Here is a 27,526-nt window from a genome sequence, read left to right on the forward strand (position 1 = left end):
GGAAGGTCGAGAGGAGCTTCTTGAAATGCTGGAGGCGGGCCGATTCAGCACGGTTTCCATCAGTAGGGCTCTGTCTGAAGGGCGCTAATGCAAGGCAGCCACCCAGGGTGCAGGAAGCCCGAGTTGTGCAGAATCAGGAGGGGGCTCTGTGCCTGCCTGCAGCTGCAGAAATGCCCAGGGACTGCAGCTGGCAGTCCTGGCAGACCTGCCCACTGGATGTCTGCGCAGCCACAGCTGAGAGAGGGGCACTCTGAGAAATTGAATGGGGGCAGGATAGAGGCTGACAGGGTCTTGTCTGGGGTGTGAGATGCAGCCAGACCTCCATTTCTTGCTCTGTCTATTGCACAGTAGGAACCCGATCAGCCATGAAAATTTAAAGCTCATGAAGCACAATTAAGAAAAATGTGACTTTTATTTTCAGAAAAAGGCCTTCTATTCTCAGACACTTTATTCCTTATATATATATATTTTTGTTAGGATTCCTTCCGCATATTTTAAATATTCTCCTTGGTTAGCAAGCAAGTGGCAGTATTACTTTACAATTAATAAGCAGGTACTGTATCTCACTCAGCAGAGAACAGTACCTGTGCTTAAACTAGCAGAGAACTCTAATAATAAAATACATTAGGTTATCTTCCTGTTTTGTCACTAAATCCTTCTTTTTTCCTGCGTTTTTAAATAACTTCCTGTTTCCTGTGCATGATCTGGTGATGGATTCCCATTGTGCCTCACTTCCTCTTTTGCTCTGTGACAGCACACTCAGACAATGCCAGGCCTGTAGGCCACACACTGGTGGCAGCTGACCTTTCTGTACTAATCGGTGTGCCTGGACAGAGACACCCAGACATACTCTTTGCTCCTATTGCCAGCCTTGTGGTGCGCAGACTGAGTCAGGGAGTTAATGTTGTCCGCTGTTATCCGTGCTCATCTTTAACACTGGGGCATGTTTTGGAATGTGCTTTTGGTGTGGTGTGTTTCTTTGTGTTGCTGTCGGGGGATTTGTTTTTTAGTAATAGCACTACAAGTGGAACTCACAACAGCAGAACACCTCCCGGATGTATTCATATCCAAGTTTCTGATTTTATTACAGGTTTCCAGATGGGAGGAGTGTTAGGTTTAGAATCAGGAGTTGGACAATATTGAATCTAAGTTATGGGAGAGCCATTACTCAGAGTCAGTATTCAGATCTTTGAATCTGAGGTTATCTAGTAAAATCATTGATGCTATTTTTTTATTTCTCTGTCCTGTTCGATGTTTATTTCCTGTGATCTGCTCCTTGTGATCCAGACATGGAGTAAAGCCTCTTGCCCAGTTGGGTGTGTTTGCGGGGTCAGCCGAAAACGATGGCGCTCACTGAAATACCTGTCGCCATGAGAACCCCCGTCCCCTGTAGTTTCTCCTCTGCTCTGTGAGATCAATTCTTCACCGACCGTCGTGAATCTATAAACAGCGATTCCTTGTCTTCTCTTGGGAGGGGTCAGGTGTGTTCTGGGACAGTTTGGGTGTGCAGTGCAGCAGAGGGGAGACAGTCCCTCTGGAGTTTCGTGAAGGACACACTCCAGCAGAAACAGCTGGGGAATCCGATGTATCCTATGTCCTTTATATTTCATTGCTTTGCTTTCTAAATACGAAACACGGGGATGATTAGACTGATGGGCTGAGCTCAGACACAGACCGCTGCACAGCAATTATATTACCACCTGCAGGAAATTAGCCAAGAGCACAAGAGTTCATTTTTAAACACATCATACAGGACGTGCTTGGCTCCTATACCGTGATAGTGCTGTGGACAGGCTTGTTGTTATGGTTGAATCAAAAGTTTGAGAAGTGTTTAAGCCACAGAGGTGCAGCCTGTTCATGATCTGGAGTTCTGCTTGAAAACAGGTGGTGTCCCTGTCTTAAAGCACATTATTCAGCTGTCATTGTATACCTTCAGAAACTGGGACAAAGCAGAGACGTTGACAGAGAGGCAGTGACTGCTGGGCTATCAATCCTGTTAACTGGGAGAAACCGTGAAGGTTATCAGAAGCTACCAGCCCTTAAAAGGCTACAGCTTCTCATATCACTGGAAGCAAATTCTTATTTGCGATTTTCTGTAAGGGATAAACTACTCAGAGCTGTGAATCGGTTAAAATGAATCCCAGCGCAACTCAAAACCATTTTAAAACAATGTTTCATTTTAATCCCCTTCTCCTTTTTTTTCCTTATTTATCCCCTACTGAGCTGAGGAAAAAGACATAACTTCGGAAGTGTAATTTTAACGATGGACTAAAGCCAATAGCTCTTCATCTGACTGAGTTCCCACAGAGTTTTCCCCTGTGAGAAATGCCAGTTTGGAGAAGGATGTAAAAATTAAACTCTTCAGAGAAGGTTGTTCTGTGTTTTTAGCCTGTTTTGTGGAATGTGGGACCCTGGTCTCTGTCTGTGTTTCGAGTCCTGGTGGTATGTGGACTGATGGGACATGTGGCTGACAGTGCACAGTCATGTCTTCACAAGCAGTCAGCAGTGAAAGAGGTCAATCCGAGACCCCTGAAGTTCAGGGCAGGAATAGTAGAGGAACATTAAACACGATCCTGGAATTTGGGCGTTCAGTCTGCCTTCTCTGAAGTCACAAATTTTAACCAGTAGTCATAACACTTAAAAAAAAATTCTGTCCAGCATACCTGTTCTGAGAGATCTTATAGCTGTATAACTTATAGTTCCAGTTCTGGGGACAAGCCAAACCGCTGATCAAGAGCAGGTTTCTTAGTCTTGAACCATGAGCAGGACCAGAGTGGGGGTTGGAACGATACAGAAGAATCTAGATCATTTGGTTACAGTACACTGCCCTGAGGCACACCACTAATTACATCACTCCAACGTGAATATTAACCTCTTGTCCGTACCCTCTGTTTCCTATTTAATAACAAATTCTCAGCCCACACGCTTGCGTTTCCACTAATATCTCTCTCCTGCAATCGGAGAATTAGTCTTTCAGGAGGACCTTTATCGAATGGCTTCTGAAAATCTGAATACACTGTATCACACAGCCGATGTGTTACAGACGCAGGCGAGCGGAGCCAGGCCCAGGTGAGAGTGTTGACGGCATCATTGATCACTGGACGGTTTCCCTGATTCACACACAGTGTGTTTCTGCGGGGCGCAGGCAGGCTCAGATCTTGATGTGGCCGCCTCTATCAGTATCAGTTGTGTTTGTTTCACTGGGACAGCTCTTTACTGCTTATAGACAGTATGATAATCATCCTGAGTGAAAGAGCAGCCAAATTGGAGATGGAAGGAGATCTGAAGGGCGAGGGAGTTTCCAAAGAACAAAGCAGCCTCTCTAAAGAGGACCGCAGAGAGGAAAATACTAATCTGTCTGTTTATAAGAGCAAAAGAGAGTCTGTAAACAAGAGGAATCCATTCGACCCATCTAGCTCATTATGGTTTTTAATAGCTGATTGATCTGAGAAGCCCTTCCAGCTGCTTCTTGAGGGAAGGGATGGTATTGTCAGTTTGTTCCAGCCCCCACAATCCTCATATTCCCATGTCCCGATTGATGCAGTTCTCCGTTACTGAGGGTGTGAGGCCTTGATGGATGGATTTTTTTAGAGCATTGGAGCAAACGTAGAAGATATGTAAACCCATGTGCCAGAACCTTACAGGCCTTGCCTCTGTGTTTGTATAAGGCCTGGTGAGCATGATTAGGGTGAGAACAAAGTGATGTACAGGCCAGGTCCACCCTGTCGAAAGAGCAAACACAGAACTCGCACTGTCAATGATCCTCTTCATGATCAGTGTTTTTTTTTTTCCTGTGTACTTCTTTAATGATGTATATGGTTTATGATCCAGGGAATTACCTGGCTTTCTTCCAACTTGTCGTCCCATGAAAGTTTGGAGCGTGGAACACTGAAACCTCTCCACCTCCCAAGTCGTCGAGCGCTTTGTCTGAACAGAGCTGGAGAGAGAGAGCACTCCAACACAAAGGCTCTCCTGCCCTCCCACCACTTGGAAAATAATTGGAGTTCTTGTCAGCTGCTGGAAAATGAGACAATGAGACTAAATGCTGGTGAGGCCTTTTCTCTCCTGATGAATTGACAAAGGGGGATTAAGTGGGATTACGCACTCTTTTTTGTGTGTTTGACATCATTAGTGCCCACATAGCTGTGACGCACCCTGAGAAACCTACCCTGACAGGCGAGACGAATGTTCTGTGTGTCAGGGGACAGGGAGCACTTCCAGTCTCCTCATGTTGTTGTCTCTCCACCCTGTGACAAGCAGAAGCCCTTCGTGGTTCCTGTGGCGTGACAGTCAACCTCAGCCTCACTGCTTGACTTGCACAGACTCGAAACTCCAGTGGGAGTCAAAATCGTTTCATTCCCCCTGATTTCAGCACAGTTTTGAAAATTCAGTGTGGTTTTTTTTTTCTAGTTAATCCAAAAAGAGCCCAGCCTGTTATGAGGCTAATCAACCAACTCCTAAACTATCGTTCACAGAAGCAGGTCTGTCCATTTCTCTGCACGTGCTTCAGTATGTATCTGGAATTTGCATGCCAAGATCTGTATGTCGAAGATGTTCGCGCAGGGACCTGCTTCTGTGTGCATACTGTATGCTGCAAAGGAACATGTTAACTCCATGCTGGCAAGAAAAGAGAAGGTACAGATGCAACCCTGACAAAATATACCAGAGTACCAGCCTCACATTGAGCTTCTGACTACCTGTCAGTGTCACAGCGCTGTTACCTTTTCTAAAAAACAGTGTGTCGCAGCTATTTTTTTTTCACATTGCTTAGGCGATGCATCCCCCCTCCTTGGAGCTGAAAGTGAGGCTCTGAGGTTGAAAGATTTGACCGTGATGGCCATGACCTCATCTCCACAGGCTCAGCTTTGACAGCTCTCGCAGATCTCCAGCGCCCTGCTTGATAAGAGACCTGAGAAGGGTGAAGTTTCACCCATGTGGTTTAGACCTTTCTAAGCTTTTCATAGTTCAGTGGCTCTCCTGCTAAGCTCTTTATCTGTTACTGATTAAGTGTGTGGGGAGTGCAGTAGTCTGGGGGCAGTCATGTCTGCCTAACCCTCCCCTTTCCCCTGACTGACTTCCAGACCACATCCACTGGCCCTGAAGAGTGATAACTGTGTCTTGACATCGGGCTGCATTAATTGCTGGGTTACAGTGTGCGGCCTGAGGGCTCTCTGCTGATTTAGACATCCAAGCACCAGGCAAATCCAGACACAACCCACTGAGACACAGGGCAAGAAGCAAAGACGGAATTAGCTGAGCTGGGTTTTTGCAAAGATTCCATTCCAAACAGCTCCTCTGGGCCTCAGCAGGGGAATGTGGCTTGACTTTGCAGGGCGTGTCGCTCAGATAGGACAGATCTGGAGGTGTGTTGGCATTAGTGAATACAAATCAGCTTATCCACGGTACCTCAGGTGAAAGGCATCCACTCTGACACAGCGCATGGGTCTGACGTGCTGTATTCTGTGAGACAGATGCCCTGGAAGAAAACCAGCTCTGACAGCTTCTTCAGACTAGTTCCTTAACACCGAAACAGCCCTTGTTCAGTGTTAAATTGATTGACCAAATTAGTCTCAGTGCCCCACAAGAATACCACTGCTGTGATCGTACTGTGTATGATCTGTTCTTTCTTTGGAATGAACAAGAAGCCCTCTGCTCTCCCTCACAGGAACGCTAAGTCGGGAAAGGAAAGAGCCTCACTCTGAAAGTGAGACATTAGGGTCCACCAGGTTAGAAAGATAATGCTCTTTCCAAACGGGACATAAAAAAAAAAACATTTTGATTTTCTTTTTAAATGCACATTTTATAGATCATTTTCTGGTTTGCTACCTGTATGTGCTTGAGTTTCTGCTTAGGAAAATGTCAGTTTTTGCAGAATGCGTGCTGCAGTGCTGTAGGAAACATGCCTCCATTGTCTCCCTGAATTCCTCCTCTTTTCCATGTATTGTTCCAAGTTTCCCTCCAAAGCACAACAGTTTTGATGTAGTTTTTTTAAATTTAGAATCGCCATTTTTTTTTTTTGGCAACACCCACCCGATCTGTATCGGCCGATGGCGTGTTTACTTCACATCTCGGCTCGCGGTTCCACTCCCCATGGTGGCGCTCGGGGGAGACTCCTCCAGCTGCCCAGCATCGCGGCAGTCGCCTTGTAACAGCTGGCTCTGGACGGGAGGATCGGCCTCACTGACAGCGCTGCACGCCTGCCATCGCCCAGAAGTCGCCGAACTGCGCATGGCTGTCCACTCCCACCATCCCACAGCCTCGAACCCGAGATCGTAGCTCTGTACCGGCTGAGCCGCACGGGAACAGGAGCGTTCATCCTGCGTGACTGCACTATCATTCCTGATCCTTGTCTCTCCCTGCCCCCCCCCCAGCAACAGGGGAGTTAAGACTATGACACAGCAGCATTCCGACATCGGCCATGCGAAACCTGTGCACTGGTACCCTGGAATGCCCAGTCCGCTGTTACTTCACATGAACGCGAGAGAGGAAGGGCCATGTCAGTCCACGGCCTCGTGCCTCTTCAGCTACAGGCGGCCTACTGCCCGCGGATAGATCCTGAAACGGGTCATCAGCCGAAGCAGCAGACCACACTTCTCCCAGTCCGGCTGTGCTGTAATCCGAAGACTGGCCTTGTCACCCAGTGCTGGCAGGAGCCATGATATTTCATCTGGAGTGTGACATCAGCCTGGGATCTGTGACTAGATGCCAGTTGGCAGGGAGTCAGGCAGTCGGGGATTGCCCTGAGGGCGAGGGTATGTGCGTTGGGGGGGGGGGGGGATACTCTGGTTCATATGCTTGTCTTGTGGGGCCTGGGGCTTGAGGCTCTGGGGGGGTGCACAGTGGGAGCGCTTGGCCTCTGGCACTGCACGACACAAACCCCATTCCATGAAAGCAGCTCAGCTAACAGGCTGCTGCTGCTGTGTGATATGGGACACTGCCCCCAGGTGCCCCGCAGTGACAAGAGCTGCTTTCTTCCCATTAGCCAGGAACGTTTTGACTCCTTTACGTCATGCTGTGCCCATTCAGCCTTCCAGCCCTGCCAGGTTGTGGTTTTCTTTGGGGGGGGGGGGGGACTCTTGGAATCGCCTGATCTAAAATCTCACCCATCTGAGCGCTGCCAACCCTGTAAACCAGACTTACGGATTCAGAACTCCTGAGGACAAGCCTGCTTTTCATTGTCCGTGATGACATACACGCCCTGACTAAGGCTTAATTAAAAAAAAAAATAGACACCTGCCTTGCCCTTGCTAGGCATCTCAGTAGAGCGTTATGTAGCCGTGGGATTTGTGCGCAAGAACTGTGCCTTCATCGGGGGTTAAGTCGGAGGGCAGGCAGCTTGTTCTGCAACACCTTGACACATCGTGGCTGTGCCCTCAGGGCAGGTATGTGACCCAGTTAGGCGAGTTACTGAATGAAAGGAATGCTGTACTGTACTGTTGTGCCCGGGTATGTGGTTGAACGTGTAGATCTTTGAGCTCAAGAGTTATGAACAATCAGAGTTGATATGAGAATACATCAGCTGAAGAAATGTGTGTACATTTTTTATGATATCATTAGAGATACAATATTTTCTTGAAATTTAAATTAAAATATTGCTAGTGGAGTTTCTGACCTAATCGTAACCAGCTTTCATCGGTTCGTTCCCGGTAAAACGCTGCTTATTTTATGTTCTTCTTTATTTGCGCAGACAGTTTTGCACAGACTCATTTATACTGTGGAAGAGGTCCTACAATCCCACAATTAAAACTACACAGATTTTGTTTTTTTAAAGTTCAATTCTTTTGGATCTATGAGGCTTTTCTTTGGAAAAGGAGAAAAAAAAACAGATGAGTCCAATGCATTTCAATACTAGGCTTTGTGGTGTGCCTAATTTAAATGATTACAAATGTGCATCAGAATTGTAGACTCGATTGTTCATTAAGAGAAATGCTGCCTATGCAGCACAACTGCTTTCAATCAGACACGGCTTGATGTCTCCCCGAGACGTCCTGAAACTGCCTGGTAAATGAGAACAGGCTTCCAGGGACCAGCAATCAATGCGCTGGGGTGGGGGGGTTGTTTCCCCTGGAGCAGTGCGCCGCTGATTTAGAAAAAGACAACTGGAGTCAAGAAAAGGTCAGATGTCAGTTCCTTCCAGTTGCAGCTCAGCTCAGCAGTAAATCTGCAGCGTACCTGGGATCTGCAGGGCTCTTTCCCTCTTCCTCCTTCCTCCTCCCATGTTCCGGTGCAGTCGGCTTTGCCTCCTTCCAGTCACATGGAATATTTCGGGATAGTGTGATACTTTGTCGCCCTGTGCTGAGCCCTTGCTCTCTGGGGTGCCTCCACACAAGCCATTCGAAACAGCAAGAGAGAATTCTGTGACATTCCAGCCATAATATTCTGCTGAGGTTATTTATGCCCGGTAATCACAACAATCAATGCATTGAAGGGTGAATATCAAAAAGGGGAAGCCATTCACTTAAAGTTAGGATAGCTGTGCATTAACAATACAGGTCATTACTCCGCTGTTAATCAACCACAAACTCTCCAAAACATATTTCCATCTCTACGTGTAATGCAAAACCTGCTGTTAGTCATGTGCCAGCAATCCCTGCATGCAGACTGAAGGATTCAGTCCTGTCCTCAATCTGTTGATCCATTCCTCCTAGCTTCCTCCTGATCACCCTCCTGGCTTCCTTCTCTCTTAGTAACAATGTGCCAGGCCTGGCTCTGTCTGCTCACCTCGGCAGCCCCACGGGCCTGTGCTAATTGGAAGTTGATGGGCTCTAACAGTCATGTCAGTCTGACTCAGCAGCAACATGATGAATCTGTGCCCCCACAGGCCAAGCTCATGTCTCCAGAGTGAGGCCTGGGAGCCTGGGGCTCCTTCACTCCCAGCCAGTGTTTCTTGCTAGTTTCAGATGCTGAGTGATGTTATCATTGCTGTACCAAGCCCCAGCAGACCTCCAGGATCCTCTATTCCCTGGGAACAACAAAATGCCACCAGGCAGCATGAATCCATGTCCAAAAAGATTGAGGACAGCGGTTAGTCTCTCACATGTGGATCTCCTTGTATTCCTCATTGCGTGGGACACCGCAACTCTGAAAGGCTGAGGTGTTCCCGTGTGGCTGGGCCACGTTCTTTCTCGCAACTTTCTTGACCCTCTGTGTTTCAGATATAAAATCTGGAAACTGAAGTCACTCACACGAGCAAATTATCAGAGCTGGAAATCCCCGTAAGGAAAACTGCCAGGCCAAGAGACCACAGGAAGAATTCCAACAATGTTTAGATAGAAGGTGGGAACATCTATACATAGCCAATGCTATCTCTTTGTCTGCAGTGCTGCCTGGTTATGAGCAATCTACAGGGGACACACTGTAAGCCTGCAGTGCTCCAATGTATTTATTTTTTTATGACACAGTTCTCGTATTTGTTCCAGCTGTCTTTCTAAAGGAGGCCCAGGATACAGATCCTGGAACAAGACACGCATCGCTTGCTTTGAAAAGAAGCTGTGCTCTGAATAGTACAGGTGTTATTTTAAGATGTTATCGAGCCAGAGAGGCATTCTTTCTGTGCCGTTTTGCTCGTCTGCTAATGTGACGTTTGCAGGGTCTCTCCATTCAGCTTGTCTGGGGGAACGGCGGTGTCTCTGGGACAGGGCAGTGGCCAGCTGGGATTCTCTTTGCTCCACTCTCTCTGGGGTTCGGCTGCTGGCACGTCATCTTTTTGCAGCGGGCTTCTCCCAGTATGAAAGCGGGTTTCTCCCAGTATGAAAGCTTACGCTTGCCTCCTTTATCTGGGCCGTTCAGTGTGCATGGAAAACTCGCGCTCAATGGCCAGTTGCTAGGGTTACCCAGCGGAGCAAGGCAGGATGTCAGGAGCCGGGGAATAGGACTGTGCCCCAGACAACAACCAGCTTCCTGTGCTTCCTGCTATCAGGGAAAAAGAAAGGCTTTTATTTGGCGTCTTCCTTTTGATTCCTCTTGCTGCGGATGAAAATGAAGGCACATTTAGGAAACTGTTGCATCCCAACTTTTAAATTTTTTGCATGCGTTTTTAAACGGAAACGACGTTTTAACATGAACGTTTGGCTGTTTTCCTGACTGAAATGCAATCCTTGCATGAGATCCTGCCCAATACTCTCACGCTGTGCAAGGCCTGCCATTTAACTCCTATTTCTAAATCCTTCCCCGTTCCTGTCATAGATGATTTCACATCACCTTATACTGTAAATCAATACACTATACTCTTCTGCTAGTTTGCAGCTTGGCAGTTCTAAAAAGGCAGCCGCAAGATGATTGCACACGGAGATCAGCTGTAATTACAGCCTTAACTACCGCAGTATAGGCAGGTATTACCATTAGCATGACCAGACTAGTAATCCATTCAAAGCTTTCGATGACAAAATATCTCGGCACACTTTTGCATTGCAAAGACTGTTCAACATTAAGGAGCAGGTATTGTTATTACTTGCAGGCCAGGGAGAATAAGACATTAATACATCAGCCATCTGTTAGCTTAAAGACTTTTGAAGAAATGCACATACCTGTACTGATTGATTTCCAAGCGACGTTCCAATACCAATGAATGTATCTCTTTCTCATTAAAAAGAGTTTTGAAGGGGATAATAATAGATTTGGAAGGTTGTAAATCTCATGCTTTGGACATATACTTCTCTCTTTTGTCAGATCGCTCGTTACAAATTTCACAAAGTTTGTTTTGCGTACCTCCTGCATCTTAGAGACACAAGGCAAAACACACAGATAAAGGGCAGTGACTGTGCATTTTTGTATTAAAAAATGATTTTACCAAAAGTGAACCCCCTGTGGAATAAAAAGCCACGTGCTCATCGGAGCTGGGACTGGGAGGGGCGAGTTCACTGGAGGCTCCTTCAGCCGTCATGTGCATGAATTCACCCCACCTCTCACCCCCGCACACCTCCAGCTGCTGAGTCACTGTCTTCTCCCCCCAGGGCCAGGCCAGATGTTGCAGCTCCACATGTGGAGGGAGGACAGGGTGAACTCCAGTACACAGCTTTTCCTCGCTCTTCCAGAGGAGCTGCTGGAAGCCCTCTGACCAACATCAGACTGCAGAGCACCCAGTGCAGTAAGTTCTCTCTTTGCAGTCTCCAGACTGCTGCCCTAGCATAGGTGACCGATTTATAGCATACCTTAGAACATTTATCAATCAGCTATAGTGATCTGTATTCTTTTCAGCTAGAGCTGAATACATCCTATATTCACATATACTGTATATAGAGTATACATTATACTGTATGTGGACCGATAAATGCAGAACATTTCTAAAGACTAAATTTGATCTAGGGCCACCGGAGTATTTTTAGAAGGTTCTATCCTTCTTGCAGAACGGCGAGCTGTGTCTGTCTGCGAAGCTTTATCAATACAGATCAACATCATGTCATACCAATCGATAAGATTGGCGCCGTGCTGTATCAGGCGGGTTTTTTTTTCCTTTGGTGTTTCACATCGTGCGCTTGTGATAACCCCAGATAATGAGCATGAAGCGAATGTAACCAGGCACCTGTTAAGACGTGAGGGCTCACAAGAGCATCTAATGACAGAGCGGCTATACGCGGGGGTGATGAACGGGGCCGGTATGTTGCGTTTCGCCAGCTCACAGCGCTTCCTCTAAGTGACTCAACCGGCGCGCACTGCGGTCGCTTTTAACAACTGAACCGGACGCGCTTGGAGGCTGGGATCCGCTACGTTTCTCCTCTTTTCCAGCGTCGGCACGTCTTTTCTGGAGCGGGTCTGCTGTACAGCATTTCTCTCAAGTTTAGTTCGAATGTGTTCATCTAAAGCCAGAAGAATGCCGTCGGCCGTACGGAACCTGATAAGGGCTAGAATTTCAAAACCACGACATTCTTCGGTGCACCTCTGCATTTTTAGCCCCTTTGTTTCTTATCATAAGGCGTTTCTCGGGCAAGGGAATGAAAACCTTTCAGTGCTAAACCTGCAGGGCTTCGCCTAACGAGAACAGCCGCGCTGCTGTTTAATTGCACTGGTCTGGTTGTGGTGTCTATCCTACTCCTGAAGTCAAGAAAAAAAGGGTCTTAAACCTCGCTTCTACAGCCATAAGCAACACATGTCACACACCAATCAGAGTACAGGTACAGTATTCATGCAGGTTTCGGTTAGCTAGCCTTACAGCACAGGCACTCTCGTCCTCATCGACGGGAGGAGCTGGGGTTTTCTACCATGGGATGTTTTTTCCGCTAAAACACGTGCGTTGTTTTGTTTTTTTGGGCTTCCGTTTTCTCAGGGGTTCTAGCTTAATCACTCTCGGGGAGGGAGGGGGGAAAAAAAAATCTCCTCGGCCCGGTGACTCAGTCGCCGTGTCTTCCTGACGTGCTCCAAGTCCCTCTTGCTAGTCATTCACCGTCCCACCGCGGAGTTTCTCCGGCTCGCAGTGCAATTCAAGCGGGCGGCCGGCCTCCGATCTTGCTGGTAACATCAGGCCATGCGGCCCGGGGCCACGCCCACCGCGGCCGCTGATTGGCTGCGGCGGCTGACAGCGGCCCCTCCCCCGAGGGACCGCCTCCTCGGGATGCCGCTCTGAAACCGAGCTTCGGGCAGACTGAAACTAACCTTGGACGAGTCGGGATCTTATATGGGAATGAGCTGGGTTTGTCATGGAGCTACAAGACTCTCGGACGGCGCTTTATTGGAGTTTCTGAGTCGCCTGCCTGCCTCTTGCGCTCGTATTTTTGCGGCGCGCACGGTTTTTAAATCGCAGCCCCGGCGCTCTGGATGCGCACGTCGACGTCCGCCTGTGGGGATCCGCACACCCTCGTTTATTTCTTTTTTTTTTTAAAATCTTTGGCTTCTGTGCAAATCGATTATGAAGTGACGTTCCGCCGTCGTACAGCACCCCCCCTCCCCTCCCCACGCAGGAGCGAAGCGAAATAAGCCTCTCTTTTTGTGTTTGCAAGCCACACGAACAGAAAAAAGCTGCCAGGAAGGGTAAGTTGTCCTGCTCCACGGTTTTCTGCGTCCGGAGTTTCTTTTTCTTCATTTAAATCAAAGCGATACTGCGGTACCCTCAGTGCCATCCGTGTGGTAGCGATATTACAAAATCAGGCTGTTATAGCGGTAGTAGCTGACAACCGCTATATTTACCAGTAAATAATAGTATGTTTGCGCACTGTAGTGGCAAAGTATCTACTGTAATACATCTCAGCACTGTTTAGACGAACCCATGATCAGTGTTACGAAGGCACCTTACTGTAGTACCACCGCGAGCTGTAAATGAAAAGGCGGGGTTCATTAATAGCCATCCATAAATAAAATTACATGAAGTTTGACGTTGTTTTCAGCTCAGCAGACAGGCGTGCTGCCCATACTGTACTCGATACTGTGCTCAAGTCCTGCAAACTGAAACTTTGGTTGTTGCGCTTTGCTGCGGGGGAAACCGGCAGCGATCGGCTTGGCCCGGACTCGCGTGTACTGTACTGTACCGCCGCATTGCCGGCTTCACAGAGAGAGGAGATCATCTGCCATAGGTACAGCACACGTACACTGGGATTCGTAATCACGCCGTTTTCTCTGGACGCGCACAGTAGGGGGGACAGACAACACGGAGGATTAAATGCGCTGCTGTGTAGTTAGGAGTGTGAAAGGTGAATGTGCTTTAAATTAATTGTGGCAGCTAGCACGGCTCGCGTCGGACTGGTTTGAAAGTCCGTGGAGCGCCGCATTTCAGCAGACGTACAGTAGGCTAGGTGCGGTGGTGTGGGATCTTGCAATGGGCTCTCAGCCTGCAGTGATCCCTTTGTAATGGCCTGGGAACGGGCGCTGCGAGAGGCGGTATCGATTTTTCTACCTGCTTGGGAAGTTGTGACTCTGTGAACTGCGCCGCCTGCGTGGCCACAAAACTCGGCGACGCAAACGCCAATGTCTCTTTGATGCTTTGATGTCTCTTTCCCTGGACGGATACAATCCAGAATGCGTGATGGTGTGAATGCAATACCGCGTCGGATCTGCTCTCCTATAATATGAATTAAGGACCCAAGAGCGCTGTGGGAGCCGGCCGCCTTGCGCCCGTGTTTCCTGACGCCCCCGTGGCCGGTGGTGATACCGGACTGCTAGTATCGGGCGGAGATGACATGTTGTCATCTGCAGGCGTGAGTCATGACACAGCGACTCGCGTACGGAGAAGCCACGGGACCTACTGTACGTCAATGATATTTAACCCTTCCCTGTTTGTGTTCCCTGAGCTTTTCGACAAGGTGACTCACCTGATTAGCTAAGTGTGTTACTAACCTTTTGCTGGTTTCTTATTGTTATTGTTGCTGAATAACAAACGGATCGTGCGCTCTTTTACGTTCCTCATCCTCCTCATTTTCATTGCCCTTCGCTACCATCATCTTCCTCAGACCATAACGCAGGATTAAGATCTAGAAGTTTTACGAAGTTGCGTGGCTGTCGTTCGCCTTTGAGGCTGCGGTCTTGTCCAGGCGATTGTTAGAACTTTTTTTTACTCCAAACACACTCATTTGACTTCACTTTTATCGTGTCTCACCCCTTTCTTGGTAGAAGTCGCTGATAGCTTTGAGAAGGCAATAATGTCCCTTTTGTCCGCTGTATTTCTCATTCTGCTGTCTATCTTTGAGCATTTCTTCACGCTAAAAATGAGTCAAGTGTTTTTTACCTGTTGGCAAACAAGGTGACATTCACCAAACCTTTCTAGGGGATCTGAGCTGCTGGGTACTTCAGTTGCCAGAACACGACGGCAGTGATGCTTCAGAATAAAATACCACACAGTTTAAAGGTTTTTTTTTGTACCTGGAATCCGATGTTTGTAGAGCATTTGATGCAGAAAAAGGACAATTTCAAAAACGAGAGACGTTATAACCATCGCACATGTTCAACTCCTTTGTGCTGTGAGACTAAAAACAGAAAAGCAGTCATGTCCACTGTCTGTAGCTGTAAGGGTTTGGCAATAAAAGCTGATACCTGTTGGTTGGTAAACCATACCTGTCAAACTCATTTCAGCTGTGATGTCATGTGTCAGGGTGCCCAGATATACTCACTGATGGCCCTCCCGTCTTTCCAGTGGCATATGTCAGTGCATTCACAGGAGGCTTTGGCAGGGTTTCCTGTAAAAATTAAGGAGGAAGTGGGCTGCACATCCCCAGCTTGTTGGTCACAGTCTTCGTGAAGATGGTCTTTGGATCGGCAGAGGAAAAGGATCATGAAGGGTTCAGACTCAACTCCTGCTCTTTTCACGTGTGGACTTGAGTGACTGCTTACAGTAATTTCTCCACATTAGTGTTGCATGGAAATAATGTGCATTTATCTTGTTGATAATATCCTGTGCAAGTGCAAGGTATCACAGGTGATGAGCTGGAAGACATCACGCTAATGATACTGTGATATTGTAGCATGGCTCTCTCTTCACAAAGCTTCTCTTTCTTGTCCATTTTATTTCGGAAAACCTACACGAGCTCCGTCAGACTTGCAGGGTTTTTTTTTCCCCGTACCTGTTGTAGAAATTACGCCAAGTTGTCGCGCTGAATATTGGGGCCGTCAGCACGTGGGACAGCTGCTGCAGCTTTCAACTTCTGCCCCCGAAACATTATCGCCTGTCGCGGGAGCATCGCGGATGATGTCATCGCACGGATAGAGTCGCCGTGGCGCGTGATCCCTGCCATTAACATGGGCCCTGGCGTTCGAGTTGCATACATCATCGCCCGCTGTCAGCAGAGGCATCTCGTAGAGCCGTTGGTACTAATTCTGGTCTGCAGAGAGGAGGCTGAGAAAGACCCAGAAGGTGGAGTCGGGGGTTTACAGCGAAGAGAACAGGTGGAAGCTGTAGGCGGGGTTCGGGCTGCTGGTTTCGGATGGAGGTGCGTGTCTGCGGGTCATCGGGCTTTAAAGAGGCCCTGTCCTGTCTGCCTGGCCCGGCGTGCAGGACTCCTGTAATGCTCCGCATGTTTGTTCGAAGAGTCACCCTCCTGCGAAGGGCAGTGCACATACTGTACCGTACCGGACGCGGGCAGCTCGCTTTGTCGCTGAGGTGCAGGGATCTGAAGGGGAGCAGCTATCGTTTTCACCTGTGGAATTTACTACCCACTCCAGGCCTGCAGAAAGCTGTTAGCCCACAGCCTTCGGATTTTTCCACACTAGGGGCTTGAGACCTTGCAGTCTGCTGTACGTTCTGTAGGAAATTCTTTCTGTTTGTGTCTTCAGGAGTTGTGGAATGGGAAGGCTTCATGTCTGTTGAACACGTGCTGCTCTCTAAATCAGTCAGAGCAACTTTGGCATGACAGGGCTTCATGCAAAAGCCAAAGAGACAGAAGCTCTTCTTTCTGGATGGGTGTGTTTGCCTTTGAACTTCCAGCTGCCTTCCGGTCTGCAGTTACAGTATCAGGAGTTTGCAGCTGTGAGGAATATGTTGTGTCTTGCTCTGTACACCGATATCTCTACCTATTTGGCGTTTTTAAGAATGATTGTCATATGAGCAAATCACATCTGCATTTCTCATCTAGAAAGGGGAAAAAAAGTACTGGCAACATTTTTTCTTCCGTGCAAGACTTGTTAACCAACTTGTTCTGCAACTATTATTCAATGGGATCCGTACATTTATTCAGAGTCGTTTAGCTGACTGGGGGTTCTCTCACAAAAATAATTATTGGTGCTTGAAAAACACAGCAGCTGAAGACTGTCAGTAAGAGGGAGAGCTTTTTGTTGTGCTGGATTTTAATTGACATGGGCTCCCTTTGCAAGGTGTATCGGATAACAGCAAAGGCTTTGATGTGGGTGTTGCTCAGTGCCTAAAGATGATGAACTGGGTCTTGAAACAGGCTGCTTTCTAGGGCAGTGACTGCAGCTCACATACCTGTGATGTTTCTTGGCATTCCTGTCTGTCATTCTTTGTTTTCCGCAGTCACGAGTCCGGGTTTATTTGGCCCCTAGTGGCCCCTTTCTATAGAGGTTTCAGATCATGCTGTGTGAATGTAAAGGGTGTTGGTGGACCAGTAGGTGGCACTTGTCACCTGAGCATGACTGGGAACAGTGTCCTGCAGGAGGTGCTGTTTTTTTTTTCATGAGAAGTTAAACTGAGATCCTGACTGTTAGTTCATTAAAGATGCCATGACACTGTTCTAAAATGTAGTGGTATTAGCCCAGATGTCCTGGCAACATCATACTCTGGGCTTGATCAAGCTGCCTTCCCTGAATTCCCCCTGCAGTCAGTTGCTGAAGAGCCTTCTCCCTTCTCCAGCAGTGGGGCTACTGGCACAGAATGGCCAACACACCTCCAGCTAGAGTCTGCAATTCAGTGGTGGATGAACTGGACCCTGTCCTGTATTGGACACTTTATCAATGTAGTTATCAAATCATTTGTAAAGAGCTTTTCTTGCTGTTATCTAGTGTTATACACTGTGCACATCTTAGTCAACAGTGTGCATTCCTCTTCAGACATTGGGGGTGGCAGTGTTACTGTGTGCTGAGTCGATAAGATTGATTTGTTGAGAGCTTGAATCTGAAGCACAAAACGTTTTCACTGTTCTCTGTTAATGTAATTTAATACTGTAGGTGGGAACCACACGGAAGTGCACTTAAAACGTATAAGAGGAGGCAGTTCTTTACCCAAAGGGTAGTAGAGGTCTGGAGCAATATACCCTGCTGTGGTGTTGAGGCTGGCTTGTTTTGAGCCTGGCCTTCACTCTGGACCATGCAGATTTCTGGCTTCTTTTGAGGAACAGCTGGATGACATCCTTGGATCAATTAACTACTGTCTAATAATGGTCCTGATAGACCTCTTACTCTTGTAACTGTTCTTATTGCGATTACAATGGAAACTTATAGATGAAAGATACTGCATGAAGCAGTAGTAAAAGCTCTGCTCCCACGTTCCTGTTCCAAGCTGTGGTTTGGAGCTTGAGAAGCTTCATGATTTCTGTAGAGCGCTGTCCCCCCTGTGTCTTGTAGCAGATATTTAAAGGAAGACTGCTTGCCCCAGTTGGCTGCTTCCTGTTTGCAGCTGATGTGTGAGCCCTGGGCTGCGGTGCCAGGCTGCCTCTCTCTTTACAACTTGGAGCCAACCGCAAGCAAGCCTCGACATGTTTTCAACAGGACTGTAAATTAGCAGTGATGTAACCCAGCTGGTTTATTTCGGGGCTGTTCTGTCTCGGAGCCCCAAGCCACAGTGGTACTCACCCCCTGCAGTCCTGCGATCGCATTGCTCTGTTTCCCCATGCACCTGGGTGCTGCTGGCTGCTGGTCGGCCCGGCTGTGTGCAGGTGGTCAGTTTCCAGGAAAAAGCAAAAAAATGTTACCTCATCGTAGCGGAAAGATGCAGTTTCTTTCCCCGGAAATATAATTGATTCTAACATTAAAAAAATTGATGCAGGTGCAAAGGGAGTGGTCCTTTAAGTACTTCTCTTTACATTGAAAGAGATGGGGAACTGGGAGCTTCTAATTTTAGGTCACTCTGATGATTTTAAAAAGCCCCTGGATATATTTATAAGTATAGTACTGTACGTGCAGCTTAGAAGAAGTATTTTGCGAGAACACATTTTCTTGGGTTGATTTGTGCAGAACTGCACGGCTGTTCTGCTTCTCATTCTGTTGCCTGTAAGTCTGTTCTGGTGTGTATATTGTGACGTCAGGGCCCAGGAATTACACTGTGAACCCCTCATGCAAAGCGTTAGGCTTTCTCCTAACCACAGACATGCATTGTTTAGATATGAAAGATTGAAATTAGAAGTGTTTATAGTGACATTCTAAATGCCTATTAGGCTAAATGCATGGAAATTGCCTGTTACACAGGACATTCATTCCACAGATGCCGGGTATTAAGTCTGTCAGTGCTTGGAAATGTTGTAATACTGTACTTGTAAGGGGGGACAGATGTTCAATGCTAAAAAATTGATTATCTCTTTTGATGTCAAATCCTGAATCCTGGAATTGGAACATGATAGTCGCCAAGGGCCTTCTCCTTGATTGGTAGCTCAGTGAGTCAGGAGCTGTATCTTTCATACACATTATTTCTGAAAGTGTTGACTCGCCTTCCTCCTGAACCTGGGGACGCAGATCTGGTCTCGGAATCAGGATCGCTTTTACTCGCCAGTGCGTGTCAGGTACAGGAATTTGCCTTGGTACATATGGAACGTGCTCAACACAAAACCCACACAGGTGCAAAGGGAGCATTAACATTGCTGACATAGTTACATGGGACAATATACCGAAGATGGGGGAGTCACAACACAGTCACAATATGTGCTCACAGTACGGAACATGTAGACAGTACAGTATATATGGACACAGGCACATTCACGTTTTAATCTTCAGAGCCGTCGGATCTTCAAGGTCCGGTGCCCTCTGAGCAGTATTGCCACACTGCTAAAAAAAGCACAAACAGGTCTCTGAGGGGCTCGACCCGCACCAGGGCCGGCAGTGCTGCCAGTGACAGTGCACCTCAGCCCCAGTCCCTGCTGGTCCTCTGGGCTGCTGCGAAGCTTGCTGCGTGTCAGGAGGCAACTGGCGCCGTGGCCGAGACCGCTGGAGGGGCCTGTCCGCACTTCCCCGGAGATGCAAAGGCACAGGTGGCTGACCCAGGTCGGGTGGGTGTGTGGAAAAACGTATTCAGAATTTTAACAACAGCGGCAAACTTTATTTTCGTGTATCGCCTTTTAAAAGTGGGCTTCTCAAGGTGCTTTGCAGAACAACACAAAGAAAAAAAAAACACTTGAGAGGAGATACTGTAGTAGATGGGGCTATGGCTTTTTTTTAAATGGTACAAAAAGGAGGCTTCCTTCTGCTTGTGAAATCGCCTCTCTGCTGATTTCTCAGATTCCTTCGGGGGCAGAAGACTTATGTGTCCTTTTAATTACAGACTAACGTTGAACTCTGACGTTCTGACTCTGAACAGGGGCTTGGTTTTCTGTTGACAAAATATGGATTGTTGTCCTTGCTGAACGGATGGATTTAGTCTTACGAAATGAACTGCGCAGGCTCGTGAAGTTGTGCTTTCTAGTATTAAGCTGGTTGTCTCAAGCTTGTATCTTTAAAAGCCTGAACTGGCGGAGAGCTGGCATCTCTGGGAGAGATTGTGTGATATAATATCTTTCTGTCGGGCAGGGAGGTGAGAGAATAGATATAAATAGAGGTAGTGTCAACTCAGAAGGTATCCCTGGCACAGCTGACAGGAACCCTCCTGGGGCTGTACACTTTGTGCATGAGCATTAGGGGTGAACTGTAGGAAGCCTAACCTGGAAGTGTATGCCTTTGAAAGAAGTATGGCGTACCACGGTAAAAACACAGCAAAGTGCAGCAACACACGGTGAGCTCATGGGAAAGCACGAAGAAGCTTAACAAGGTATAACAAAGTTATTTTTGGACTGTCCCTTTTCAAGCAGTACACACTGAGTTTCTTTCACTCCATTTCATAAGCCCCCGTACGTCATAGGAAAGACCCCTTAACAGAAAGCAAGTCTGAAATTGCTGTGTAAAACAGAAGTCATTCAGAGCAGTCCTGCAAAGACTGTAGGGCAGAACTGCAGTGTAGTGTATGTGACCATCTTCCCAGACTTCCAGAGCAAGCCCGGTGCTCATGTGCTCTGCATTGTGAGTTATTTTTTTTCAGGAAAATATCTGGATCCTCTCAAGTCAAAGGATCCAGCCGAAAGGCTTCTGATTCCGAAAGCTTTTCCATAAATGGGCGGAAGAGCTCAGTGCTGTGCAGAGATGAGGGAGGTCTGCAGTAGCTTCGTCAGGGAACGGCGAGGGTGGAGGGAGACCCGTTGGGATTAGAAGGGTGGGTGGAGGAGAGTGTAATAATAACACAAATGTGTGGTGAGGTCAGCCTGGTGTAAATTCCTGCACTTCATGGAAAACTGCCTGCTTCTTGACAGAGCAGGGGCTGAGAACTGGGGCCTTACCCCAGTCCCTCTCCTGTTGTACTGGGCAGCACGGACACAGCACTGCAAAGTAACGCTCAATGCCTCTCACATGCTGCTGTGTCACTCTTTTTAGACCGGTGCGTCTGTATTTTCTCAAACTTGCCGTGACAATAGCGGTGATGATTTCGGGGATATCAGCTTACCTGCTTTTAATGGGACTGTTGCGAGTTTCAGCAAGATTGTCCTACCCAGTGTGTTTTTTTTTTGCTGGCTTTGAGTTTCTCCTCTTGAGTTTGGAGGCTGGGGGATGTAGGTATGCGTGGCTGACAGGAGAAATGGAGAAGGGGTGTCCTGAGAAACAGGCTGGTGAGAGATCTGACAGGCTGGTATCTGGCAGGCTGTCCTCGCCTCTCTGTCGTGAGGCTGTGCTGTGCTACCCCATGCTCGTGGGCAGGCTGTAACCCCACTGCTTTTTATAGCTCCTGTCTTCATCTTAATACTGCACATGTAATTCAGAGCAGGAGGAGCTTAACAGTGTTTTTTTTGTACTTCTTTATTTGTTTATGCGTGTAATGAGAGGTAATTGAGTTTGAGCAGTGATTTTCCTGTTTGCTTGAAATAACACAGCGTTACAGTCTTGTCTGGTTCCAAACAGACTCCTGGCAATGGGTCTCATTGTCCTGAGTGAGGCTAGTATAGTGCCACCCATGTATGAACACATTACAAGCCTGGTTTACTCCTTTCACCTCTAATTGATCAATTCCATTTATACAATACTTGCTGCACCTGATCAAGAAAATAGCCACAACATTTTAAACTTCCTATTTGTGTTGTAGCTGGTGACTCTGTCTGCTACACAGGCCCAGTTTCATCAGGTGTCTGCTGCTGTGGCAATGCAGGCCACAGCCAACTGTCTCTATAATTAGCTTGTGATTTCTTGGCCCTGCTGTCCAGCAGGACAGTGATGTAAGTGTTTTTCACTTGTGGCAGCAGGTGGCTTGTTTTTGAGCAGAAAGGACATGTTATTGCTTGGAGGGGGTGATGTGGGTTTCACAGCTTGTTCAGGGTGACTTTGCAGGGTCACCTGTTGCAGGTGCAGCACTAGGATGGTGAAAAAATAAAATATCACATGTGATTCAGTGACTTTCCCAATGAATGACTTCAGCAGTGCTGCTTTGTTCCAGAGCACCTGCAGATCTGAGCTCTCCGTTCTGTACAATCACGGAGTCCAGCCCAATCCCCAGGAGCTGGGGAGGGTTCAGTTTCCTGCAGTTGTGTTTGTATTCCAGGCACCTCAAGAAATCCGAGTTGCGTTGTTACGACCCGAGAAAGACATTCAGCTCTGTTTCCTAGAGGGATTTCTTTTGCTTTCGTTTCCTGTTTGTCTTTGAAGATTGTAGTTGTTGAAATGAGTAGAGTCTCTCTGTTTGTCTGCTCCTGTGCGTCCCCGATCCCCTCATGAGTCAAAACTCCTTAATTTCCTCCTCTGGCAGGGTAGGGCAATCACTCCTCCTGCTCGCTGGGTGAGGGCCCAGGGCCTCTTTATTCTGAGCAAGTCTACTTGGCTGGGTTTTAATGTTGTGGGAGCTTGCTGTGAATTCCTGACAAGTTTTAATTTCCCAACACACCTCTGTAGAGCCAGCCAGCTGTTGCTTACAACGAGGGTGTTGCCTGACTTGAGAAGTTACACGGATTATTTCACTGCTAAAAAAAGATAAAGCACCATCGGTATTGAGAAAAAAGCCTGACCCCTGCCTGTGTGAACGCTTCAAGTATTAAATATATCTTCTCTTTGCCGTGGCTGGGATACTGACTGTGTGTACAGTTGCTTTGTAACACCTATTAACTTGAGGAACGCTTGCATTTGGCTTGGAATGCAGGGACGTCACAAAGTTGGTGTGATTAAGCAAAATCCATACTGTATGTAAAGACAGTTTGTTCCAGAGCATTGTTTGGCAGTTTTGGTGTGTGTCATCTGAGTTTTTTGTGTTAGTTGTACTAACTCCAATGTTTCCAGCAGTACTCCAATGTTTCTTTTATGCCCAGATAATTTATTAATTAGTAATTTCCAAAGTGATTTTTAACACAAGGGAGAAATGAAGTTCTACAGTTAAGATAGACCACAGAAGGCACATTGTGCATCCATTATTTTCTTCCTACTGTATCTTTTGCACAAGTTGTACATTTCGTGTATGACATTGTGCAGCATGGTGTAAGATTAACATTTCAATTAATTCCAGCCCAACAAAGGATGCCCTTATGTCAAATGCACAGTTCAAAGATATGACATAATGAGCTGTATTGTGCCTTTTGCACATTCCCAGACAATAGTGACTAACCACATATCATTAACAAAGAGTCAGCTACTAAACTGAGTGGGAAATGAGGCCGTGTCTTATAATCAAAAGGCATTTTATACATTTTGTCTGATTTAATCACGACTTCCAGTTCAGCAACATTCCCCTGGTACATTTCCAGGTGTTTACCTAATGGCATGAGAATTTTTTATTGATTTGTATTTTTTACCAGTTTTATTAATATAACAATAAAGTAATCAGTGCAGGAAATCAGTGGGTCTCTTGACAGTAGCTTTTTTTTGTGTAGACAAGTTTCTTTTTAATTTTTTGTGCATTTTTTCCTCACCCTCGCAAACTGCACACTCAGAATTGTAGCCTTTGTGGATAGGAAATAAATATGTTTGCTATCAGGAACAGCCGATTGTGCAACGAAATGCAGACGAGAGACGTACGGAATTGCTCAGAGCTGCGCCTGAAATGACACCTTGCTGTTGATTTCCTTCTGGGACATTATGAAGCAGCAGCGAGTGAGGTTTTCATCGGCATGCCCTGGAAATGAACCCCTGGGCCTTGCTGACGCATTCTGTTCTCTAAAACTCCGGGATCTGTCACTGCTGCTGCTGGCAAATCCACAGGGGCCTCTGATTTGGTTTTTAAGCCATATGCACGAGATGTTTCTCTTTACATTTCGAATCGGCCTCTTCTTCCGGCCTTCCACCCGCCATGTTTTGATTTTGAACCTGCACACTTGAGCAGCTCCGCTCGCCCGTGCGCGAACACACACACACCTGTGTGTAGTCATGCCCCCAGGATTGCTTTCCCACTGCAACGAGAGCAGGGCGAAGGCATTGCAGAGGCGACCCGTGCTGCTCTTGCCAATAATAATATAAGCTTATAAGCGTCTCGCAGCAAGTCATAGTTGGGGCTGCTATGCTGGAAACCGAGGATGTCCAGAACCAACCACAAACCCACCCAGCCCTGGGGGCACTTAGCCAGCTGGGTCCAGGCTCTCTGGCATCGGAAGAATCCTGCACACAGCCCAAGCTCACACCTGCAACGTCAGGGCTATACTGTCCAGCCCATTCTCTGATCACGTGTTGTTATGAAGAGCCACTGGAGAGCTCAATGATCAGCCGATAACAAAAGAATTGGCTTTTGTTATTGTCTCTTGCTACACCTTCAAAATTTAACGTGAGAAATCATTCTTTAGATGAGAACGAACTAGACCTTCATGAATATTTTCAAGAGACTTTCAGGAACTACAGGACGACCTGCTTTCATCCCAGTTGTTCCTGAAGATTGGGGTTTGTTACCTCTGTTACCCCAGGATATGCACGGTAGACAAGTCTGAAAAAAGTAAAGCAGTTCAGGCCTCCCACTGATCAAGAGATGGGGGTTTCTTTTTGTGTGTGTCTGTGTCTTTAAACACACAACTGTAGGGCTTAGAAGACAGTGGAATTGGTGATCTGCAGGCATGCCCTTCCTCGGAGGAGATGGTCCTGTACCGCAAGGGGTCCAGACTCCTGCAACTTTGGGGACACCAGCAAGCCAGCCAGTGTGACTGCATTGCAGTGCCACGGCAGTGCTGCGCTCCGGGACTAAGTCTGTGCAAGCCTGCTGGTATGACGTGTTCAGAGCAGCAGAGAGAAGGTCCTGCGGAGGTGGGGGAGGACCGATCGAGCCTGTGGCCTGCTGCCGTGACAGATAGCAGAGGCAGCTCAGACAGAGCATGCACCACCGCTCCAGCTCCCCTGCTGGAGCCTGCTCCTTGTTTAATTTGGTCCGGTTAGGTGTCTTGTGCAGCTCTGAACGCGGTTTTCTTTCTGTAATCTCGTTGCACAGATTTTCAAAGGGGTGGCGTGTGTAGGTCTAGGACAGAGGCCCTGACATCTTTCATTGCTCTCTCCCCGATTGCCATGTGTCAGGGGCTCGGCATTGCGCTCCTGTTGGAAGCATCAGCTGCCCTGTCTGAGAGTGAAATAACAGATAAACTAGGTGTACAGGTGGAGGGCTGAGAAGTGCCATCTCCGTAGCAGGTGCAAAAATAAACATTGTACCCTGATCTAGAGTATTAATGTGCTACAGGTCTTGCACTGCAGTAAATTTACTAGACACTTTTTCACTGCAGAGAATTTTGCATGAGAAGTTTTTGTGGCTTGACTAGCTAACAGCTGGTCAGTGTGGAGCCCCCACTTTCACTGTGGTAGCTGAGCGAGTATCAGGTCAGCGCAGAGACCCTGGGTACAGATTTGTGGATCTGATCAATGTGGGTGTACAATAACCCCCTTTGTGAAGGAGCACCAGGCTGATATCATGCTGGAAACTATTTAAACGGAGATCACATGTTGTTTAGGCATGCTGGGAGGAATCCCTTCTTAGCTCACTTAACAGGAAAGCTTCTGACTTTTTATAGACAATAAACTGTTTGTTGGTAGACCCAAGAAAGGCGGATTCTTGTATGAAGCAATACTTGAAGAATATCTTCTTCTTTTTCACAGGATTCTGTTAGGGTATCATAATAACAGATACTCGGTAACCAATATAGTGTAGAATATACAATATATATACTATGGAATATAAAAAGATAATCAAATAGCTCTGCTGCACTTAAAAGTAAGCAGTGTGAATTTACATTTATTAGAATACTTGTGCACTGTAGTTGTGTTATTCGATATTCATTTATGGGAAGCCTTATTGCAGGGCCAATCATGCGCTCAGATCGTGCTTGATGACTTAACATTCGGGTTTGAAGGGTGAATGTTATATGTTTTAAAACGCTGAAATATTGAATTCTTAATAATAAAGAAGAGGATTCTTAATATTATTGTATCAATAAGATAGAGATATGATTTCTAAAACCTTGCAAACTTTAATTCTAACAAAATCGGTTTTCTTCATTCAAAGGTCTGCTGATTTGTGCTGTAGAGGCTCAGTATTAGTGACTGCTGACTGTGCTGTACAAGAGCCGGGCCGGGACACATTAACATGGCGTCTGCCCTTTTTTTTGGTATCGGTTTGTCTTGTAGCAGTGCGGTGTCTGAAATCCCGCGGGTGATCTTCCACTCCGTGGCGTGGGCCGCGCGCGGCGCTGTGCGCGGTGTGCGCAGACATCTTGGCTGGCGTGGCTTCCTCCCTCTGTTCCACTGAGGCCGCTTTCAGGGGCGTCTAGTTTTCCTGCGTGGGCCAACAGCCGCTGGAAGATCAGACAAGACCCCTCGGAAACACGAGCAGCCATGCCAGGCGTTGTGAGAAGCTGGGAATGTTCAGCGCGTGGCGGGTGGAATCACCCCCACACTTTCCAAGTCCCAGATAGCAGCCGTCTCCCAGCAGAAGAGAGAACTGTCCTACAGCACATTGTGTCTGTCGTTTTTTGTCAGTAGATGTACTACTGCAGCCAGCAGGGGCCGGAAGCTGAAGAGCCTAATATTACAGTGGGAGATCACCCGTTTGGCAAATTTGACAAAGCAGAACTGAAACCGTTTTGATGCAGAGAGGATTGAATTGTCATGACCTCATTATGCCCTGAGCTTTCGCAACAAACATTTGCTGTGACTTGATCTGGAACAGGGATGCCCAGTCCTAGTCCTGGTCAGCCACCGTCCTGCAGGGCTGCATGCTAATATCGTCCATTTCCAAAGACCTGAAACCATTCCAATTTGACCATGTAAGCTGGTGAGTTGCCCAGCCAAGTGCTTGAGAGACCACAGGCTCTTCGACGACATGCAGGAACTGCGATCCAGTTGACAGTTTTGTCATCGCCATTTAAAAACAGAAACCCCCGCTGACAGAAACTGAAGCTGCGATTCGTGTCAGAGCCGTGCCCTGGTCCAGGGTGCTCCGCGCTCTGCGAGAATGCTGTCGTAGTTGTCGGAAAGAATGCTCAACACACCGGAGATCTCAGGCGGATGTTCTGCGATATTTTTGTCCACTCATTTGCCTGCACGCAAGGAAAGCGACGACTGCAGGGAGCCGGGAGGACAAGACCCAGTGAAGACGCGCTCGGCTTTCTTTCAGTCCGGCTGTGGGGGACTGGGGGACCAGCCAGCTGAGCTGTCTGTGCATCGTGATGGAGTGTCCCTGCGCTTAGAAAAGGAACACAACTGGTCTTTGAGAGACAGTAAACTGACACAGATTTAAGAAACAAGTGAAATGTTTTCACTTTGTCTGAGAAGGCAGAACTGATCTCGTACCGGCATTCTGACTTCTCCGTCACAGGATGAAAACCTGCTGGAGTTGGAGGAAGTGTCCGGATTCTCAATTGTTCCTGTCCCTTTCCTCATTTGGGGAGCACTGCTGTTTCTCTCTTGTTTTCCTTCATAGGAACTAGTTGGGTGAAGCAATATGAATGTTATCATAAAGCATGATTAGAGGGGTGTGACGTTT

General features: G+C 47.3%; 1 protein-coding gene across 5 annotated transcripts in view; it reads left to right on the forward strand.

Moving 5' to 3' along the window:
• Positions 1 to 27,526, forward strand: part of rhbdf1a (rhomboid 5 homolog 1a (Drosophila)) — a 67,661-nt gene that overhangs the window by 12,991 nt on the left and 27,144 nt on the right. For 2 of the 5 annotated variants that reach the window (XM_088612989.1, XM_088612995.1), the window contains exon 1: positions 12,505 to 12,963. The gene's annotated coding sequence lies outside the window, so the exon portion shown is untranslated. Of the gene's footprint in view, positions 1 to 9,155; positions 9,277 to 10,952; positions 11,087 to 12,504; positions 12,964 to 27,526 lie in introns of those variants that run through there. The other 3 variants (XM_088612992.1, XM_088612990.1, XM_088612996.1) reach the window with 3 other exon arrangements.

Source organism: Lepisosteus platostomus, chromosome 19, assembly GCF_059453375.1.
Source record: "Lepisosteus platostomus isolate fLepPlt1 chromosome 19, fLepPlt1.hap1, whole genome shotgun sequence".
NCBI lineage: Eukaryota > Metazoa > Chordata > Actinopteri > Semionotiformes > Lepisosteidae > Lepisosteus > Lepisosteus platostomus.